The following is a 13,318-nucleotide window of genomic DNA, read 5'->3' as shown; positions in this document are numbered from 1 at the left end:
CTCCCTGCCAGGGAAGCTGGGACCAGGCTCCCAACCACGGCGACTCTAAAGCAGCAGCCTCTGCCCTCGATGAACATGTGCACGGACTAATGAGACTGACGAAGGCTCCGAGCTGCAGGCGTGGCCACAAACAAAATGGCCGCCGCACAGGCCCGAGCCGGCCTGAGAGCCCGCGTGCCTTCCGGGGAGGGGCGGGGCCTGCCGCCTTGCCAACACATTCTGCCTCACACCTCCCTCTCCCAGGGCTCTAGGTCTCTGCTCCCAGGGCTTGGGAACATGCCTGTCCTTGGTGAGAAGAGCAAATACATGGCCTACTTCCAGCAACCTTACTGTTTCTCACTTTAAGAATAAAATAATAAACACACACACATACAGAGGCTGGAGAGTTAGGGGTAAATTAAGTGGCATCGGAGCTGCAGCATAAGGACTCATGCAGCACCAGGCTGCGGTAACCTGGCAACCTGCGAAAGGTGTGTCAGAGTGAGTACGACGCAAATAGACAAGGACCAGGACTGAATAGTCAGGGCTGGACAGGGGAAGGTCACACAGGCTGGCCTGGTTTCTCATGTGCTGAGGGAGGGGAGAGCAGATAGCAGCTGCCTGCCCACATAGCTCGTGACTCCCAGCCATGCGTCCCCACGCCACCTAACTGGCCAACCTGCTAGATCCCGGCTCTCTCTTCTCTAGTCCAGTCTAGATTCCTCTACCAGTATCTTCTGGAAATCCTGGACCACCAGGTCCCTCCCCTGCTCTGAAACCTGCCATGACTCCCCAATGCCTTCCGGAGGCATTCTCCTAGCATTCAAGCCCCACCCCCCAATCTGGTCGCATCCACCCCTCCAACCTCACTTTCTCTCATCTGTCTCCCATACTGCACCCTCTGATCCGGCCTAACGGCCACCTCTGTACACATCCCTCCTATATGACTCCACATATGGCAAGTCTTCCCCTCACCTTGGTCCAAACCCTGAGGTCACTGTTCTCTTAACATACATTTGCCAAAAGTCTACCATGTACCAGGCACTGAGACCACAGGAATACGTATGACATCTCCTGCCCACAGTGAGCTCCTGGCCTTAGGGCCAATCAAACAAGTCCATCAGTACTGCACAAACTGGCAGGTCATCTAGGACTAACAGACAAAGAGCACTTACTACCATATTTCCTAAAAAAAAAGACAAGGGGAATCTCACTAATTTTTGCTCCAAAAGACGTATTAGGGCGTATTTTCAGGGGATGTCTTATTTTTTCATGTACAACAATCTACATTTATTCAAAACAGTCATGTCATCTTCTTCTGGAACAACATCATAACGTACTAAATGCGTCTGTCTGGCTGACAATCTTACCTGGGGCTTATTTTCGGGGAAACACCGTATGAGCAGAGTCTACTTTAAGCCTTTACAGGCCCATTTAATCCTTTCAAAAACCCTAGAAGTGTAATTATTACCAGCCAGTCCCATTTTATGGATGAAGGAATTGAGGCACATCAAATGTCAAGTAAAACTTACTCAAAATCACCTTAAGTGAGGGACAAACATACATGGACATTGGGCATCCCTGCCAGAGAGGGTGGTGTGGTCTCTCCCCGGAGGAGGCTGCCCTCCCTCATTCTAGTAAGAAAGCAGAAAGCAGCAAGGGAATGCAATGGCCAACTGTCATAGCGTGAGACAAGAGAAAACCCAAATCCACAGCAAATCCACTCAGCATCTACCTTTACCCCAGGCCAATCAGTGGAGGAACTTAACGCCCAGACCTGCTGGGAGCTCAGCGACTCCAGTGTCCTGCCTCTGCTGCAAGCTGGGGAGCGGGATCTTTGGGGTGTGTCGAATGGCCTCTTCTTTCTGTTCTGAGTGTTTGTGAGCCTCTGCAAGACCAGGAGACTCCACGTGCCCCTGCCAGCCAGGCTGCACCTGTACTAGGCAAGCCTCCACCACACCCTGGAGGACTGGAAAGGACGCTGGCGCAACTCCACGCACAGGTGGGTATGGATGCTGGGGCTGTGGCCCGCACACAGGGGTCTCTCCACCTGGTGTTCCTGCTGCCCACAGGGGCTGTGCCTGTGGGGAGCAGGACATGCGGCCTCAAGGCTGGGGTGGGGGTGGAGACTCTCTGCCCCTTCAGTCTAAGCCAGGTGGTCTTTCCTCCTCTTCTCTTCATCTCACAGTAGAAATCCCCGCCTGGAGCTCCTGTACTCCATCCTCCTGCAGCCCGACCCAGGTGGCGGTTCTGCCTCTCACCAAGCAGAAGGGACTCTTTCCTCCTACGCTTCCTCCAGCAACCCTAGGGGCTCTTCCTAAGGTTGGTTGGAATTTAAGCTCCGTGAGGACAGGGACTTCAGTCTACTTTGTAAACTGCTGAATCCCCAGGGCCTAGAATCGTGCCTGGAATATAGTAGGCCCTCAATACATACTTGGGGAAAGCATGCATTATCATCTCCATCTTGGAGATGAGAAAATATGTCCATTTCCCAAAGTTGTACAGCTGGTACATGGCAGAACCAAGATTCATATCCAGGACTTCCCAGGTACAAAACACACCGTATCATGCAATCATCTGACACTAGTATTTACTGAGTACCTGACATGGGCAAGATGCTCAGGACACCAATGATCCCGACATTCAAAACTTTACTGGGGGTCTATTATGTGCCAGGTGCTGGGGGACACAAAGACATGGCTTTTCTTTAAATACATACTGGGGGTGCCAAAAAAATGTATACACATGATTTGTATTTATCTTTTGTTATCGGTATATATTATTACAATTTTAATAGTTTTTTTCCCTTTCTTAAAATGTGTATACATTTTTTTGGCACCCTCTGTATATATGCATATGTATGTGTACCTGCATGCATACATATAGGTAAGTAAGTGCATATGGAAATATTCGTTATTTGTATATATGTGCATATAATGTGTATATGCAAATATTTTATACATATAAATTCTTCTAAGCCACCACTAGGCAGTATGGGGAGCCCAATGATTGAAACAGTTAATAAATACAACAGAAACCTAAAGGGGGCAGCTTTCACTGGAAGCAAACAGGCTCCATGAAGGAGACAGAAGCTGAGGTGGGGGTTCTGAACAATCCAAAACCTTCTATTAAAATGGAAGGAGCTAAGGCAACCCAAGGGGCAGGCATGATGTGCAGAAAAGCACAGAAGCATAACCGTGAGGCTCCGGGAACTTGTCACGGAGAAGTCTAACTGGCCTAAGGTTTTTCTTCCTTGTCTATTTTTTGAAAATTTATACCTCTGCTTTTAACTGTTTCATATTCTGCACCCATCATTAATGTTTTATTTGGGAAAAAAAAGTTTCATTGCAGTAAAAAAAAAGTTTTTTTGAAAACCATTATTCAAGTTCAATCTCATTATCCTACAGATGGGAAACTGGAATTGCCCCAGTCCCAGAGCTAGCTTGTGGCAGAACTGGGGAGAGACCCCAGGTCTCTGGGCTGCCCATGGACTGTCCAGGACGCTATCAAGTCTCACATGATGTAATGGGGGGGGCGGCGCAGAGGAGGTGGGCAGCTGCAGAGACTGAGTGCCACGGGGGCCGGGCCTCTGTCCTGACCTGTAAAACAAGGGCTCTCAGGGTCCCTCTTCGCGATCTATTCCTACGACTAGGACATAACCTGGCACATTTGGGCCTCCGCAGCACTGGCCTCCTCTCCTGCTGGAGAAACTGCAGAGCTTTTTCTGCTGGAAGTCATGTGTTGTTTGTTGGTTTTCTTCCTGCTTGGCTTGTTTTGACACGAGGAAGAGGCTAATCCTTCTGGCAACCTTGAGTAATACAGCAGGGCAGCAGTCCCCTCCCTGAAGCAGTGGAAGCGGCCGGCTCCAACAGGGAGAAACCGGATCTAGGACTCTGACTGGTCAGCAGCTGACCTCTCTGCTGGCCTCTGGTGGCTCCAGCATATCCCACTGGGGCTGTCTTCCCTGAACAGTACAGGCTTTAGAGGCAGATGGGTTCAATTTGTGCTTCTACCTGTTCCTAGCTGGGTGGTCTCAGGAAAGATACTATACCTCTCTGTGACTCAGTTTCCTTACCTGTCAAACATAACAATTATCCCACAGAGTTATTGTGAGGCTTAAGTAAGTTAATATATAGAAAACAATTAAAACAGCACCAGTGAACACTTGATGAGTTTAGCTATTATTTTTTTGTTTGTACATAAGGCTGCCTGAAACCTGGTCTCTGAGATGCTGGGCTAGACCAGGCTGCATGCTCAGGTAACCTGCTGTGGAGCGGGAGTAAACAGTGGTACCAGAGATAGTACAATCACAAGCATGGAGATCCAAAGCCTCCTTCAGTGTCTTAGCTTCCCCTTCAGCATCTTAGAGAGAGCTGGAGGCAGGTAGGATGATGCTTCCTGCTTCCAGGCTCTGCCAGGAAAACCCTGGTACTCAGAAGCAAGTAAGGACTCTGGCCTCCTCTGCCTCACACTGCTGTGGTTCCTGCACAGGGGTGGCATCTGACTGGTTCCCTGTACAGAGGATTCATGTTCTACATGCTTGGATCCTTCATTTCCATCCTGTGGAAATGCTCCAGGCATTTTCCTTGAGAGAAGTATTCCAGGCAGCCTGGGTTTGGGGGAGTTAGCAGGGTATTATCTTTACAAGCCACTGCAGAATATCTCCTTGAGATCCAGGGCCAACCTGGTGGGTGTACATAAGAATTGACCCAACTGCTCTTTCAGAAGGGGACTATGTATCAGAGTGTAGACCTTTGCCTGGCCCCAGGGAAGAGCGTCGGCAGCTCAGCGTTGGTGTAGAAGTTGCCAAGAGTGAGATGGGGGCAGCTGTGGAATCCACTTTCTCAGTCCTCAGCCCAATTATCTCCCCAGGTTCTGTGCCAGTCAAATCTGTAAGACTCAGGTAAGACTAGGAACCGTCCAAGCTCTTTTTAGATCTCAACCTTTTTGTCTTCATCTAGCACCAGGCAGGGCTCTCAGCTGGAGCTCAGTGAATGCAGATTACACCGAATGGCAGCTCTGATTCTCTAGCACACAACTCAGAAACAGCCACACTCATATTTGAGCCAAGTGTGCCTGTCACATGCAACCAGGTGTGTCCATGGACAACTACCAGTGTCCATGACAGAATATTCTGCTAAACTTACAGGGCAACTGGTTTTCCTGGGGATTCTTTGGTGTCCAGTAATTATGACTATGACTGAGTTATGTTAGATGTTGCATTTAGATGTACTCAAGCTTCCCAAGCACCATCTCTTAATCAACTCTAGATAGGAAGTAACAGACGTACGGAACCACCAGTGTTTCCAGGTGGGAATTCCCACCCGTTCTCAGGAATATTTTTCGCTTTCCCGTTCCCAAATCCTGAGGAAAGTTGGTCAGGAAATCGGGAAAATTGGCTCCTTGAACCCAGTAATATCCACAATGAAAAATAAACGTACTACTCACAATGTATCTCTTAGACATTTTTCCTATTTATCGCTAGGGTTTCTGGGCAGGAATTCCCGCTTGTTCTCAGGAATTTTTTCGCTTTTTCATTCCCAAATCCTGAGAAAAGTTGGTCGGGAAATCAGAAAAATCAGCTCCTTGAACCTAGGTGGCTGGTAGTATTGGCCATCACTTTGTGGAAACAATTCATCGTGGAGAACAGAAAACAGTTTGTATCTTGGGATTCGAGAACGGGAAAGCAAAAAAAATCCTGAGAATAGGCAGGAATTCCCTCCTGGAAACCCTACCAACTACATTTTCCACTTTCCCCCACCTGTCCTCCGCCTCACTGATCTGGTCTCTTTATTGTCCCCATGCACACCCCCCATTCCTTCCACTAAGCTTTTCTCATTTTTTCCTCTACTTGAGGTGCCCTTCTCTTTCTTTATAGCACAAAGCCCAGCCACATTTCATGGCCACACTCAAGTTCAAGACTTCCATGAAGCCTTAGAATGATCTGTGCTTCCTGAGTCTTTCCCTGCTGCTTCACCTGTTGCTAGTCCTGGCGCCTCCCCTAGTACCTATCTGGCATTTAATAAATCTGGCTATTTCAGGCATGTTTCCCCGATCTCACGTCCTGGCCTGTACCTCTGTACAGGAACTTATTTCCAAGGTCAACACCATCAGACAGAGCTGAGTTCAAGTCTTGGCTCCACCACCATTTGCCAATCCCAGTGTTCCTTTCTCAGACCTTGTCCTTCATGACTTGGATGCTGCCCAGCACCCCTTTCTTAAACCCCCTTTCCTGTTTTTAAGTCCATGGCACTACCCTGAGACCACTTTCCTGCGTCTTTCATGACTCTGCTCCACTTGTGCTGATCCCAGGCCCCTGTTCCTATCACTCAGCCCCTGTGCCTGGATTACCTTCACACCACTAGCTTAATCCCTCATCTCACCTTTAGTCCTCAGTCATCTTGAAGCACCTGTTGGACAGCCCCCTTGGGTACCCCATGGCATGTTCTGTTTAACATAACTGAAATGCATTCAATAGTAATTTGTTGAGCGCCTACAAAGCCAGGCTCTTTTCAAGTCGTTGGTCAGCAATGCATATAAAAGTTCTTGTCCCAAGCATTCATCAATGGATGCACTGATAACTAAAGTGGAGTACATCCATATAATGGAGCATTATTCCGCCTTTAAAAGGAAGGAAATTCTGACACATGCTACAACGTGAATAAACCTGCAGACATTATGTCAAGTGAAATTAACCAGTCAGAAAAAGGCAAATACTGTGTGATTCCATTTTTATGAGGTACCTAGAGTAGTCAAATTCAGACAGACAGAAAGTAGAATGGCGGTTACCAAGAGCTAGAGGGAGGAAGAACGGGGAGTTGTTGTTTAACAGGAACTGAGCTTAAGTTCTGTCAGATGAAAAGACCCGGAGATGGATGGTGCTGATGGCTGCACAACAATGTGAATGCACTTAAAACCACTGACCTGTACACTTAAAAATGGTTAAGACGGTAAATTCTATGTTACATGTACTTAACCACAGTAAAAACACAAAAAAGTCCTTGTCCTCTGAACTTTTCTGTATATTAACGCTTCGATAAAAATGAAAATGATCCTGTCCTCACGGAACTTATATTCTAGAATTAAGACTGCGAAGGCCATCCTAGCAGTTCCTTCCCAAAGGCCCACCACTTGCACGGCCAGGCTCCGGGCTTGTACTGTAGACATTTGACTCCTCTTGTCCCCCCATATCCAAGTCCCCTCCATCATTTCTCTTTAAGGCTTTCAACCTCAGCCCTTCCTCCTTCCCAGTATCACAATTTCTACCACCTCTGAATTTTTCATAGAAAACATGAAGAAGTAGGAAGAAACTCTGCAGTGCCTGGTTCCAATGCCGGCTTTACCACTGGCAACCTCGCACTTAAGCTTTAATTTCCTCACCGTTAAATGAAGAGCCTGACAAGACAGTCGTGAAGGCTCTTTCTGGCTCCCGCACAGGGTGAGTCTCTGTTTCAGCCTATCCAGCCGGCCAGAGGTCTGGTGTACTCCTTGCAGGCACTCAGCAGCCTGAGAAGAAAGGCCCCATTCAGGAGGGGAAGACGGCTCAGGCAACAGCTCCCTCCAAGCGCTCCTTGGCTCTCTCTCCTGCCAGCCTGAACTTTTACTGCTTGCAACCTTGTGACTTTGGATTACCTGACCTTGGATTCTGCCAGCCCTGCACTGCTGCTGGGACCTCTTCTGACCTGACTGCCCATTAAGTGGGACAAGCTCTCCTGCTGACACTGGACCTTGCTCTGGTACCACAAACTGGGCTGCCTGGTGGCTGTACAAGGAGGATGCTGCTAGCCGAACTCTGGATTCTCCCCAGACCATCACCATGGCCTCCACTGATGGCCGGTCTTGGCCCTTCCTGGTCCCTGCAGTGTCCTCTGAGTTCATCCCTGCTGCTAAGCTGGGTTTACAATCTGTCTGTGACTGAATCATCCACTCCACAAATGTTCACTGTAATATCTATTCCATGACAAGCACTGCTCCAGTCAAGAGATGCATCAGGATGGAACCAAAGTATTTCTCGTACCAATGTATCCCACTGTCCGAACTTCCCTACTCAATGAGGACTTCATCCAAGGCAAACTCTTTCTCTCAACAAGTATTTATCGAGCACTTTCTATGTGCCAGGCACCACTCCAGGCATTCTAATAAAACATCAGTTTTAGGAAGTGTAACCTTCTGTGCAGGCCATGGTGACAGAGCATGCGCTCCACAGCCAGAATCTGTCATGTGACCTTCAGTAATTACAAAACCTCTCTGATCCTCAGTTTCCCTACTTGAAAATGGGGGCAATAATAGTAACTAAATTATAAGCTTGTCTGAGAAATAAATGAGACAGTCCATGTGAAATGCTTACAACAGCATATAGCACATAGCAAGCACTTGGATATTAATAACTTTTATATTTATGTGACCCCCAACAGATGCCAGCACCTAAATATGCCAAGAACTTCAAGAGTCCCTGGGTCACCCTACATGACCAGTATCCCAACAGTGCCTTTGTAAATGAGTATTGACAGAATGAAGCCCCAATGTCAATACTGCTAACAAAGAATTAAAGATCCTTGTGCAAAGCACAGTATAGAATCCTAACACTTCCACACGGGTTAACCTTGGGGATATCACTAAAGGTATGGACATCAAAAGCTTTGAGGGGAGAAAATATTTGCAATACATATATTGTTGTATTGTAACAACATATAAAGAGCTTTCTATAAACCAATAAGAAAAAGACAGGCACAACCCAATAGAAAAATGAGCAAAAGACCTGAACAGGCACTTCACAAAAGAGATACCAAATGGTCAATATCATGGAAATGCAAATTCAGACCACTGTACAATACTAGTTCACACCCACTAGAATGAGGCTCATGAAAAGGGAAGATAATATCAAATATTGGCAAGGACATGGAGCAACCAGAACTTTCTGACTTTGCTAGTAGGAGTATACTTGATACAACTACTTTGGCACAATCTGTTATCCAGCAGTTCCACTCCTACATATATACCCAATGTAAATATACTTATCGATGTACACGATAACATATATAAAATATGCATACATACACACATACGTGTATGTGCATATATTCATTCACCAAAAGACATACTCAAACATGTTCATAGTAGCACTGTTAGTAATAGCCCAAATCTGCACACAGCCCAAACATCCATCAACCATATAATAGATAATAAATTGTGGTCTACTAATGAAATGGAACACTACACAGCCACAAGAAAGGGAAACTACAACAACACACATGGATGAATGTCACAAATGACGAATAAAACAAGTCAGACACAAAAGAGAACACACTGTGTGATCCATATTATATGAAGTAGAAAAGCAGGCAAAACTAATCTGTAATTTTAGCAGTCAAAATATCGGTCCCCCTTGGAAGGAGAGTCAGTAACTAGAAAGAAGCACAAGGCATTTTGGGGGGTTCTGGTAATATTCTATTGCTTTGCTTAACTTCTGGGTGCTGGTTATAAGCTGTGCACATTTTTTGCTAAAACACTTAGGATCTCTTCACGTTTCTGTATAACTTATATGTCAAGTAAAAATGTACTAAAAAATACATAGCTAATAAGATTAAAAAAAAAAAAACCTAGGAAAAATGGACTGTTGCCCCAATACCATAGATTTTAGTGTCTCCAAGAAATCTAAAAGATACATATACATTTCTGATCACTTTCCTATTGCCTTTTAGTAAATGGCAGAGATATGACTATATAAAACTTCAAAACCATATAAAATAAACACATTTCCAACACTCCAAATTAACTCATCAAGCTTCATGTTCTAGGAGAGGGTTTGAAAGCACATTTGGGTTTTATAGATACATGTTGAAATATGGAGTAATTTTGAGAAACAAGATTTTTCAATGAGAAAGAAACGGTGGGGGAGCAGTAGTGAAGGGAGTGAAATGAAACCCAAGGAGACTGAGGGGACAACACAGCTCCAAACCAGCAACCCAGGGCTGACACTTGCAGCAGCTGCCAGAGCACTGAAATGACTCTGGGAAGTCCAAGCAGAAGCCAGAGACTCAAAGACAAGCTCAAGATCTGGAAGGAGGATGGCAGCTAAGCTGTAAGGAAGCTCAGAGATCAAGGCAAAAGAACCCAGAATGCTGGTAGATGACTATAAGTTACCAAGAGGATAGAAGAGGCGTGACCTGCACTTCCGGATGCACTGCAGGAAACAGTGGCTGGGTGTGGGCAGCCTTGGGTACATAAGGAAGTGATTTCAGCCGATCGAGGACTAAAAGGATGTGATCTGGGGTGTGCTCATACCTGCAGCTGGGATAAGCAAGCCAGGCTTACCTGGAGGTTCTTTCTGTCTTGGGTATGACTTTCTAAATATACATACATTCATCTGTGCAATCGATTCAAATGTTTACCATCACTCAACAGGACTTTGGAGGCTTTGGTTTTGACTGCCCTAGTTGCCAGCTAAGATAGCAGTAATCTAGAACCTGGTTCCTCAGCCCATAACCATCATCTTAGTCCTTGACACGAGAATAAGGGAAACACTGAACCCCAACTTGAAGAACATCAGGATTTGCCATATAATCCATCCCCTAGTGATTTCCACAAAGGGCGACCGAAAACTCAAAATTAAAAAAAAAAAAGAAGTAACCCCAACATCACTTGTATTTATTCTTGAGCTAATCCACAAATATATTGGTCTCACTTGAACACATGGAAATTGATTGTCAGGGGCAGGGGAACAAAACTGAGAAGTGACCTGGGGGCGAGGCTATCAAATGCCCCCAGGAGAGGATCGGCACATCTCTCAGGTTGCCTGGCCTTACCTTGGTTTCTGCCCTGCCAACCTTCTCAGCCACCACGCCTGCCAGCTCTTCTTTCCCCAAAGTTCCGCTTACGCCTTCACTCTCTGACATCCCAACTAAAGAGTCCAGGTGGTGAGGTCACACAGGAAGATCCTTGTCCTGAAATGTAAAAAGCCAGTACATTCTAGAATCCACACACAGCTACTGTCCCCCCACCACTGAGAGTAAGCTTAGGGCCTCACTTTGGAAGATTTCTCATTTCCCTGTTCTGGCCTTAAAGCAGCCTTGCCAACTGCAGGAGAATGGTGTTGGCAGATGAGATGTGCTAAGCTGCTGAGGTATCTGGCAACAGGTTGGATGTCTTATCTGGGAAGCAACATCATATTCTCCAGGGCAAGGAGTTCCTGCATTTCAGAGCACTTAGCAAGCAGAACTCAGTTTTCTTCAAGGCAGAGCAAACACCTCAGCAACAGGGAGAATGAAGGAACACAGCTCCAAGCCAGACTCCTATTATTCCCAAATGTTGTCCTTAAAGTTCATCTCAAAGGCATCAGCATCCAAATATGCCAACATCACAGCTTATTTAGGTGTACCAGGGACATGGCTGCATCCAGCCGTGTACATGATCGCCATGGAATACCCCTGTGCTTAGACAGTGGGATTCCAGGGGAAACTGTACCGTATGGGAGTTCAGCAACTCTCTGGACAAAGCCTCCTGACCTCAACTTTATAATACACTGTAAATGCTGAGGCGAGGGGAAGCAGGGGGACAGAGGAACAAGGCAGCAGCCAGACAGCTCTCAAGTCATTTCCAACAGAAGCAGGATCTGGATAAAATGAACTCTCAAGGCCATTTCTACAAGACTGTCCCTCTGTACCCAGGTTCCTCAACCTCGGCACTCCTAACATTTTGAATTGGATAATTCTTTGTTGTGGGGAGAGCTGCCATGCGCACTGTACAATATTTAGTAGTATCCCTGACCTCTAGCCCCTAGATACTAATAATGCTTCTCCTGTTCCTCCGTGTGACAACCAAGAATGTCTCTGGACATTGCCAAATGTCTCCTGGGGGCAAAACTGCCCCTGGTTGACAACCACTGCCTTATACTAACAAATCATGTCTCACACAGACAAGACCCCAGCCCTGGCCAAAGAGGGGTCACCCACTTTGGAAAGGGCTGAGAAAATGTAGCCTGGTCATTCTCTCTTTGGGTATTAAGGCAACAGAGCCCCCCAAGCAAGCCGCCACCATCAGAGCTGAGCAGGGCAGGAGGAGGTCCAGGAGGGTAAGATGTTCTGTCACCAGCAGACTTTCATTCTCCAATCCCACAAAACCCACATCCTCCCAGACACAGGCCACATCAGGCAGAAGACTAAGCCAACCAGAGAAACCCCCAGCTATCAAAAGTCAGTCTCACAGCCCACCTACCATCACACCAAATCCCAATTCAGGATGAGTGTTGGCTATGCAAATGCCATGTATTTGGTTGGCTAAATTTCTGGGAGGAAGGAACGGACATCTCAGTCCCTCAAAATCTGTTCAACTAACCATTCTAGCTCTTCCATTTACTTCACTCAACATCCTTGATCAAAAGGTCTGCTAAGATACCAGATGCCCTAAGAAAAACCTACTAAAGCTCAGGTCTTGCTCTGCAGGACCTTGGGAATCAAAGCTGGCACACTGGCCAAGAGTCATGGAAGAATCTGTAGGCCAAGGCCAAGGTATTGAAGTGAAAATTCCAGACACATGGGCAGACTGAAGACCAAACCCCCCAAGGCGAGTGAGGCGGAGTCAAGCCTGGAAGGGGCGGTGCCAGGGAGATTCCCCAGGGACAGGCTCACAGGCTTCCAAGCTTTAGAAACGAAAAGATCCCACGTAACCAGACTTGCCCAAGCAGAGAGGACGCTGGCTGCGTTACTGACTATAAATCTCGTCCACTTGGGGCTGGGTTTGGCTCACTACAGGTCTGCCCCCCACCAGCTACAGTTTTGCTAAATTTAGTGCTGTTCCCAGTCACCCAAACAACGCTTCTCTTCGTGTCCATTTCAGGTTCACCTGAGGACAGGCAGAGAGGAGCGGGACTTGTCGAGAAGAGATCTGCCCTCCTGTGACCTCTCCTTTCCCCGCTGAAGTCAGGGGCCCAGAGGAGCAGAAGACGTGAGACACCACAGTTCGAGGTCTCCAGGGCTCTGAAAGCAGGCTCTGCCCCAAGGCAGTACTCAGAGGGTAAAGGAGGCACAGATTCCAGAACACCTCTCCTTCCGCCCACTCAACTGCACCCCACCTAGGTTTCACTCTGGGGGCTCACAGGTATCATGAGGTGGTCCTGTCCCTCAGATGAGAAGCTGGAGTTACACCCTGTGGAATGGTGGATGGTACAGAGACACATCCTCAGGACAGACGGGGGAAGGCCCTTCTTCCTTGGAGATAAAAATGTATTCAAATCAAAGAGTCACAGGCACTAAAACTCAGAGGTTAAGATAGTGGTTTCTAAACTTGCCTGCACACTGAAACCACCTTCGGAGCTTCAAAACAAAGACCCATGCCCGAGTCC

At 47.0% G+C, this 13,318-nt stretch overlaps 1 long non-coding RNA gene across 2 annotated transcripts in view; it reads right to left on the bottom strand.

The window, feature by feature from the left end:
• Positions 1 to 10,914, bottom strand: part of LOC117014657 (uncharacterized) — a 46,730-nt gene extending 35,816 nt beyond the window's left edge. For both annotated transcript variants that reach the window (XR_004421566.1, XR_004421567.1), the window contains exon 1: positions 10,785 to 10,914. This is a non-coding gene — a long non-coding RNA (uncharacterized LOC117014657). The remainder of the gene's footprint in view (positions 1 to 10,784) is intronic.
• Positions 10,915 to 13,318: the final 2,404 nt, after the last annotated feature.

This window comes from Rhinolophus ferrumequinum, chromosome 22 (assembly GCF_004115265.2).
Source record: "Rhinolophus ferrumequinum isolate MPI-CBG mRhiFer1 chromosome 22, mRhiFer1_v1.p, whole genome shotgun sequence".
NCBI classification, from domain to species: domain Eukaryota; kingdom Metazoa; phylum Chordata; class Mammalia; order Chiroptera; family Rhinolophidae; genus Rhinolophus; species Rhinolophus ferrumequinum.
This window is presented reverse-complemented; position numbering and strand designations above follow the sequence as displayed.